Consider the following 8,832-nt stretch of genomic DNA (forward strand, 5'->3'; position numbering starts at 1 on the left):
CACAGAGAAGAAAAGTTAAGGGATTACTGAGTGAGGCAAGAAGTTCTTTGGCATTAGAGGGAGACTGCAGATCAAGAGAATATTATTTTAATAGCAAAATAGAATCTCTTTTACATTCAGTACTTCCTTTGTTTCATCCAGGACACTAGGCATTAGAAAAGGGACACAGCCCTAGGAATGTAGCAACCCAAACCCCATTAAACATGCATGGGGAAGATTTCCAGCCTGCTGTGCAGGGAGTTACATGCCCAGGCTCTGTTAACAACAGTAATTGTGCATATAATTTCCTGTGCGTTGCTCTGAAAATTCACCCCACAGACTTTAGCTCCACCTCAAGTACCTCAGCAGCCATTTATTATATTCTGAGGGTGAAAATCAGAACTTTGAAACTGCAGGATGGAAGCAGGCACCCGTGCTCCTCTCCCTTTCTCACACTCTTCCCAGTTTCTATTAACTGAACGGAAGCTCTGAGGATCAGGTCTTCAAAGCAGGAGCACACCTCCAAAGGGTGATGGGTCTCCTGTGCGGTGATGGCTTCTTGTACCTGGTTAGGTCTCTGCAGGACTGATGCTGGCCCGTGTTGGGCTCAGCAGGTGTCTGCTTGCAGTCAGACCTCTTTGGACCTTGTTTTCACCTCTAGGGTCCTTGCAGAGGCCTGGAGGAGTGAGTGGACATGTGGGTGGCTTTGGAGGAAAGGTGCAGCTTCAGCAAGGTGCAGGGCTCATTTCCACAGGGGCCGGAGCAGGGGAGAAGTAGCAGCTCCCTCATGGGAGAAGCAAATAGGCTTCCTTAAAGTGGGAGACTCTACGTGCTTCAATAGCAGCTTTGAATCAGACTAATGAAATCCCAAGTGGCTGACCTCAGAGGATGGGCGGGTGCTGAGGTCCTCCCAAGGGTTTTGGATAAGGGGAAGTGCTAAAAAAAGCTGACCAGGAGGACAGAAGGTGCAAGTGGGCTTCTGAGAAGAAAAGTTCAGAGTAGGAAGCTCAGCTGAAAGTGCTCCGCAACCACGAAGTGTGCCAAGTACCCACAACTGCCCTGGAAATCTCAGAGTATTATTGGATTGGACCACGGAATAACTAAATTAAAAACCTTCTGTCCTGGAAAAGCAGCAAAATGGAAAGACTAGCAATTAAAAGTTTGGTTCCATCTGCTCACAAAAGAATGAAAGCAGAAAAGAAAAATGGAGACTAGATCTGAGGACACTGTCGAATCAGGGCAAGCCATGAAGGTAATTTGCTGTAGGAGACCACTGGGCTCCAGAAGGTCTTCGAGTGAATTACGCTTAGGAAGACCACTCCCCATCCCCGTCTAATCCCCTGTACTTGCATACTAATTGTAAAAACGTACACAAATAAATCATCCGCATAAGCACATATACACTCAATCATCTAAACCACCAGTCTGACCATGAAACTAAAGACTCCCATCTTCCCCATTGTGCTCCTCACCAAACCACCCCCTCAGCCACTCTCTTAGCACTGGAGGGAAAAGATGGTGGGAAAAAGCAGAACAAAACCAAGATGGTCTTGGCACAGTGTGCCCATGAGGTTAAGCTGTGATCCACTAATGAATAAGGTTCTCCAGGGAACAATCCCACATCAGTAGGTGGAACGGCTAACCTAATAGGTTTCTTCCATATCTAAATTCTATAATGGTGTAACTTGCAGCAGGGAGCATGTGATCACTCTTTGAATAAGCAGTGGGAGGGGAAAGGATATGTTTAATGGCCAGAATTAGTTTCCTTACATTGGTTTCCTGAGCCATTGTGCAGAATGTGCAGCTTAAGAGTACTGCGAGACTTTATTATTTTTTTGATTTTGAAATGGGTACACATCAAATACACCCATCCCCCAGTCACAAGAAAATTCTCGCCACATGCTTCTGTCCTCCAGACTTACACAGCATTTTATTGTATGGAACACATCAAAAGGGCTTGGTTCCCTTGTAAAAGTTTTACAGGAAAACCATTGAAGAGCAGTGTAACTTTTTTTTTTCTTTTTTTTTTTAAAATTCAAAACTAGAACCAATATTCTGGATTCCCACACTTTGGTGTGGACTCAGAGAGAGCTGTGCTTTTCTGTACAGTAGAGCAGAAATACAGACCCTGTATAATTAGAATTGCAGTCATGGCCTGTGGGATCTAGTGATTTGGACATATTTTATTTAACCAGCTTAGTAAAAGGTAATATTCAGCAGCTGTGATCTATAGCAGAATTACAATTTTCAGGGTCAAGGAGGGATTTTGATATTAGGAGGTTGGGCAGAATTGCTGTAAAATCTCATGAGCTGTCGTTAAAAATAAATGAGAAAATAGGTTATCCAAGAGTCATTGTAAGGGAAAAATCAATAGGCAGTGTCTATTCACTTGGGCTATCAAAATCCTTGAAATTTGAACAAAAGTTTCACGTTTAGTGTGCTGTAGGTTTTGAAATGTAAGTGGTGAATGCTCTGTGGGTACAAATTCATTGTGCCGTGCATTCAAACAAGGAGAAACCCTTGTGAAGTTCTGGAGTTCTCTATTAAGATAGTATAGTTCCTTCGTCACTAAGTCAGACACGTAAAACAGTTGCCAGCAAAACTTCAGAAGCAATTTCAGCTAACTGATGACAAACTCGCTTTTGGAAATATATCGCATTTCTTTATCTCACCTTGCTCCTCTGGGGTTCCCTCTTGCCTCTGGCTCCTGGCGGATGCGGAAAGGGGCTGCAGCCCTGGAGCTCGGGCAACTTTCGGCAAGCGCACTTGCCCACTGTGAAACTACAAACGATGGAGATTGGAAATGAGCATTATTGATAATTTGGAGCACTACATATAATTGATATGGAAAGGGTGTATCATCCTCATTCAGAAACAATTAACTTCCCCCTCCAACACAGCAGTTCAAAGAAGCCTCAGCCTTTTAAATATGAATGAGTATAACTTCAAAATATGCAACTATTAGCTATTACAATATACATGGAGTAGGATTTTTTTTTTTTGTATTCTTGTAGCTACTAAATTTAAGTGTCTCATGCACGCAGATGTGCAGGCACACAAGCCGTGCATGGACTCCAATCAGTTAGAAGTGGGAAGGGGAAAATGAGAGGTTCACACTGCTGTCAGGTTGTATTATTTTATTTGAGCCACAGCCCGATATAACTTGAAAGTCCAGCTAATTCTTGGTTCAAGACAGACGACTGAGACTTTATAGAACGTACAAGAATTAGCAGAAAACACACATCGCAAATGGACATCCAAAAAGAAAACCTTTCCCCAAAGCTCAACAATGCTGAGGAACTCAACAGACTCTTCCGCAGCAGCCTGATGAAGATTTGTACATTGTTAATTTGATTGCAGAGGGTGTATGTTAAATAGAAAAGAACTGAGTTTGTCACTGTCATCTGAATCCATTCAGTCAGTGCAACAAAGGTATATTTAACTAAAATATGAAACAGACTTGCTAACACCGCATTATTTTCTCAGGCTTACAAAGTTAAAAAAAAAATTAAACTGAATATAAATGACTTTGAGCATTTTTTATGACACCCACAGCCTAAGTGATCCAGATAATGTAATCTAACCATCATTAGAAACCATGAAATTACAATTCCTCCGGGATGGATATTTATCTCTCTGTTACATACAGAAAGGCGATTAATTAGTAGCTCTTTCAGTGTTTAACATTACTGTGTACTGAGGCTGATTAAAATCTAACTATAGAACAGCTATCATAGCTAACACATAATCTGGGGAAAGTTTAGCTGGGCCGCGAAGAAGCACCTTAAAAAGAAAACTTAAAAAAATGTACTCTCAAAAGTTGGTAACTTCAAAGCCAAAACCCAGGCTTCTTTCTAATTTCTATTACACACAGTGATCATGACAATTATTGAGATTTCAAAAACCTCAATATTAAAACCAACTAAAACCCACGTCAAATATTTTTGCAAAGCGGTAACATTCACAGAATACCCTTTTCGTTTTTGACAAACGTGTACAGTGTACAGTCATGCAGTGAATCACACAGCAATGTCTTGAATGGCTTATTCTGAAATTTAAATGGGAGCGTTTGCTGGGGAGTGTGTGTGTCTGTGTGTGCCCTGTACAGACAGCACAGCACGCACACACTCCATGGGCTAAATTCATATTTCTGGAGTAATTTCAGTGGCTCGTGTGGAATGTGTCAATGTGTGTGCGCAATTTCCTCCGAGATCTCCTGAGGGACAAGGGGACAGGGATAATGTCTCTTTGGGAGGAACACACAGGGGCAACTTTAGTAGGTTTGATTTCCAGAGCATTCGTATCGTGAATGAAAATATTGGAGGGATTTCATGGAAGGAAACACCAGAAAAAAATCCCAAATGACTAGTTGTTTTTTTGAAAATAAGTTCCTATTTTGGCATCGCCATACCTAGGTCTGCACATCAATAGGTTTGGGCTGGTTGAGAAGAAGGAAGGAACTTTCAAAGCGAATGTGAACAGCTCAACAAAAAGACCAAGGTAACCCTGGTTTTATTTAATTCTCTTGAAACTATCAGCTGAGACCACAAATCAGTATTGGACATAGATCGTATTTTAGTGAATATGCACAGGAAGAAATTAGAAGTACGTTTAAAATGAAGTGTAAGGAAAGGACACTTTACCACCCTCACACACCCCCGGTTCAGGCCAAGCCACAGATTCCTAATCCTCTACCATTGTGTCGAGTATTGTGTAGATGCTGCTCTCTTCTGGCTGCCTACACAAATTTTAATATGCAAAATGTTAATAAAAAGTGAAATAAAAGGCTGAGAAAAATAAAACATGGGCTCACTCTACCGAAGGCAACAGAGGCACCTCTGAGGTCTCACTGTGGAAAGGCGACCCACACCCAGCTACTTGGTGGTTCTGCTCCAACACCATACTGGCCAGGACCTCTTCCAAAATTCCCCTACTGTCTTCCCAAGTACCTTAGTCAGGATGGCCCAAGTTCATATTTCCATTCAAGGGGAAGGTAGAGTTTAATTTTTCAAGCTGGACATGGCCAGTGCTGTCTACTGCAGTCACCTGTGAGCTCTACCACGCTGAGCAACGAGCACATCTCAAAGCTGCTGGGGCTGTGCCTTTAGCCACTTCGTGCTCCATGACAACCTAAGCAGTAACAGCTCAATTTCATACTCTTGCAGAAAAAAAAAAAGGCCAACTGAAACCCATTAAGAAGATTAAGATAAAAAACCCCAAAACAACACCAAAAAAACTTTACATTCTGAAGTGACCACTGCATCAGGACAAGGATCTTTGAACCTAACCACCACAACCAGGCTACCCAACAAAGCACATCACTGGTCACAGCCTCTCTGCTTCAGAGAGACCACAGAAGGAGTGAGATTCCTTTGAATACGTTGGAGGTAGGAAATAAGAAGTCACCATGGCATCCCATTCCTACACTGTGGGATCCAACAGAGGAGTACATTACTGGAGGCCAAGGTTGACTACTTTCCATGCTCTAGCTCCACTGAAGCTCCATGCTACCTATGTGTCCCTGTCAGGAACCTGTGACCACCCTCTCAACAGATATCTGCAGGCAGATCTAATGGCCCTGCTGGGTCATTCCTGTGTTTTGGAAGAGGTGCTATGCTTATTTCTCCACACATCTCATCAGCCCACGGGGTAACTGTAACTGCCATGTAACTGTTGTCTGAGAAAAGGATGCTGGAAGGGCAGGTGGGACCTGTGGGCAGCGTGAGTTCAGACTGTCTGCAGGCACTGAAGTCACAAATCTGAGCTTCGGGATAGCTCAGGCACAGGATGCAAGACAGAATATCCATCCTAGAGACAGGAAATCAACTACTGCAAACTTAAACATAATTTGTCATCTTTCCTAAGGTCTCTTCTTAAAAGCAAAAATTAATCTCTTACCCAACAGACAATATCTAGCTACGTTCGATGTGACTGGAGCCCCACCGATCACCCACCCAGGACACAAGGCTTGGGCTGAAGCCTTAGGAAGGTGAGAAGTGTTTTCCCTGGCAAGAGACTGGCTGCTCTTGGTGGATGAAGTGCTTAGGGACATGGTTTAAGGGAGCGTTAGGAATGGTTGGACTCGATGATCCAGTGGGTCCTTTCCAACCTCGTGATTCTATGATTCTCTGCTGCTGCACGTTTGTGTGGCACTGGTTTGATTCTGCTGCGGGAAGGAAAAGAAGCACAGTCCTCGCAGCATCTGCAGGACTCACAGGGATATCTGTTACAATTCATTAAGTAGGGCTCTAAGAAGTTGCAATAATAACGTTTCAACAGAGTTTCCAGAGGGAGTCTCAGAAACTACAGGAAAAGCCGACAAGTTTCAATCCATTTATCAAAGCACTTCAAGACAGATGAAAAAGCAGAGATGCTTAGTGAGGAATGTCTCTCTTTCTGGGTGTCCAAGGCATTTCAGTAAATAAAAAGCTCTTTAAAAATAAGTCAATACAATGGAATCCCTTTTGCTTTTTGCCAGCGCTTGTATTACACTTACACCCAAGTGACCCTCCTACCTATAATACTGCAGCATTTACATACACATCAAATGGGTGCTTTTCACTTACATAATACATTTAATCCGAGGATTACAGACCACATAATATATTAAACATAACAACAGCTCCTGAGGTAGGTTAGCATTAATGAAGCTGCAGTGGGTAAACTGAGGCACAAGCTAGCTTTGTGACTTGCCTGTGGTCCCACAGGTGATCGGCGGGAAAGTCATTAAGACATTCCTCAGACAAACGTATGCACACGCTTGTATGGGTAAAGCAGATTAATCCATGTTCTCAAAGCAACTTTAGTTAACCATCCGGAGACACTCAGGCCCTGATTTTCTGGGGGCCAGGAGAACAAAAGGCAAACAGGAGAAGATAAAAAGAACCAAAGGCAAATATTTGCTGTTAGAAATGATGTGTTTTCTTGTATGCCAAATAGTGTACACAAAACAGAGGCATCCAAACCCAAAGATGCTGGTCTCCAATAATTTGATTTTCTGAGTAAAGATTTTTCCAGACCTGCAACAGGGGTTTTGTTAGGGTTTTGTTCAATAATGTCAGTTTATATTTAGCTTTTGTATAGCAGATAGAGAAAAAAAAAAAAATCTTTGGTTAAGGTCTTTGAGCCAAGCATCTAGGATAAAACTTTCAAAAGCACTCAACAGTGGCTTTTGAAAACAGAATTAGGTAAGTTGCTGTGACAAGCTTTGAAAGCTACCCCCTACCTCCCCCAGCATTTTAACTGAGAGCTGATTTCCTCAGCTGTGGCACCATTCCTCGTTTTAGTCTCCCCATCTCATGGCCTTCACCAGTATTGCTAAGTCAAGTTGGATTTAAAACCAGGAAAAAACAAGGAGGAGAGTGGGCGATGTGGGAACTTGTGGTCATGACCTCCACAGCACGACTGCCGCCTGAGAGTGGTGTAGCTGGACACAGGGATGCTTCCTGGGTGGCTCCCACTTTCCAGACAGCCTTTGTTCTCTTTGTGGGAGCGCGGGCTAATAGAGGTGTACACCCTCTGCCTGATGGTTAGGTGAGGCTATAATTACCTCACTAATAAAGGTCTGATTCTTCCCTGCTCTGTACCTCCTCGGCTGGTCAGGAATACTTGTCTAAAGTGGGTGCAAAATGCTACCAGATCATAAAGATGACATTTTACATCAATGGAAATGACCAGGTATAAGGAACAAAGGCCTACATAACAATGCTCTCAACTCTGTTGTCCTTTAATTAACTAGTTCCTCGGGCAACGACACTAATGAGGCCTTGTTTCCTCAGGGCTGGATTCTCTAGTATCTAAATGGGATGTGAGCTTTTCCTGGGGAGAGAGGCATTTATAATTTCTCCCTCCCAGGTGGTATCCAATTTGGGTGGATGTCATGCTGCAGCCTTTCTCTTGGTAGGGACGCCACTCGGACCTCTCTCCTCTCGGCTGTTCGTTTTCCTGAAACCCACAGGAGTTTTTTTGAGAGCTCAGCTCTACGATTAAATTTGGCTGCATTTGGTCAAAGGGTTCCACGTTGGCAGGGGTTAGGAAGACAAACGCATCGAATGACACGGAGCAAAATTATAAACCTGTTTCTACCAGGAAGAGAAGGTTAAATATTATTTTTACTTAGAAGCAAGTTTTCCAGTTGTGCGGTAAACTCCTAGGGTATTGTTTTGCTGTGTCAGTAAGGCATGCCTGGCTGCAGCTCCTGCGAGCAGTATCAATAAAGGGAATACACACAAATGAATGCAAGGAAGTAGGGATGCGGCTCAGGGAAGAGGCAACGTTACTTAGCTTGGTGCAGAAGAGAACTGGAAAGTTCATTAAATCCACAGAAGCAGCAATCATGTTCACTGGGGATGGTGCTGACCAGACAAGGTCATGGGTCTGAACGGAGAAAGCAACTGAACAAAGAAGCAGCAATAGGAGGTTTTCTTTGGGTTTGGTCCAGGACAGCAGTCACAACACGGCAGTCAGCGGGATGCATGCACCATAAAGCTGGCAATGCGGGCTTGGCATTATTATTGACCTCTCCGTCCGCATGACGGCAGCGACGGCCCCCTTTCCTGTACAGTTTTTAATGACTCAGCACCGCTTAAGGCCCTTGAAAATGCATAAAACTTCCCCTCTTCAACAGCGCTTTCTGGCAGGATAGACATCCCGCTAATGCTTTCACTTCACATGTTCCTGAATGTCCCATTGACAAATAGGCACCAGCCTAGTAAGAAATCTGACATTGGCTTGTGAAGGCCACATTCTTCATCGGATAAGCCACCACTGCAACCTAATATCTTCTCTGGTGATAAAGCCAAGGCTACAAACACCATGGAAATACCCAGGCTGCCCTCCTGGAATGGCAGGATA

The 8,832-nt window shown here is 43.4% G+C and overlaps 1 protein-coding gene across 4 annotated transcripts in view; it reads right to left on the reverse strand.

The window, feature by feature from the left end:
* Positions 1–5,720: 5,720 nt before the first annotated feature.
* Positions 5,721–8,832, reverse strand: part of VTI1A (vesicle transport through interaction with t-SNAREs 1A) — a 277,855-nt gene continuing 274,743 nt past the window's right edge. For all 4 annotated transcript variants that reach the window (XM_009570579.2, XM_054071515.1, XM_009570578.2 and 1 more), the window contains one exon: positions 5,721–8,832. This exon is cut by the window's right edge and continues 5,857 nt beyond it. The gene's annotated coding sequence lies outside the window, so the exon portion shown is untranslated.

The sequence above is a fragment of the Cuculus canorus genome, chromosome 7, assembly GCF_017976375.1.
Source record: "Cuculus canorus isolate bCucCan1 chromosome 7, bCucCan1.pri, whole genome shotgun sequence".
NCBI lineage: Eukaryota > Metazoa > Chordata > Aves > Cuculiformes > Cuculidae > Cuculus > Cuculus canorus.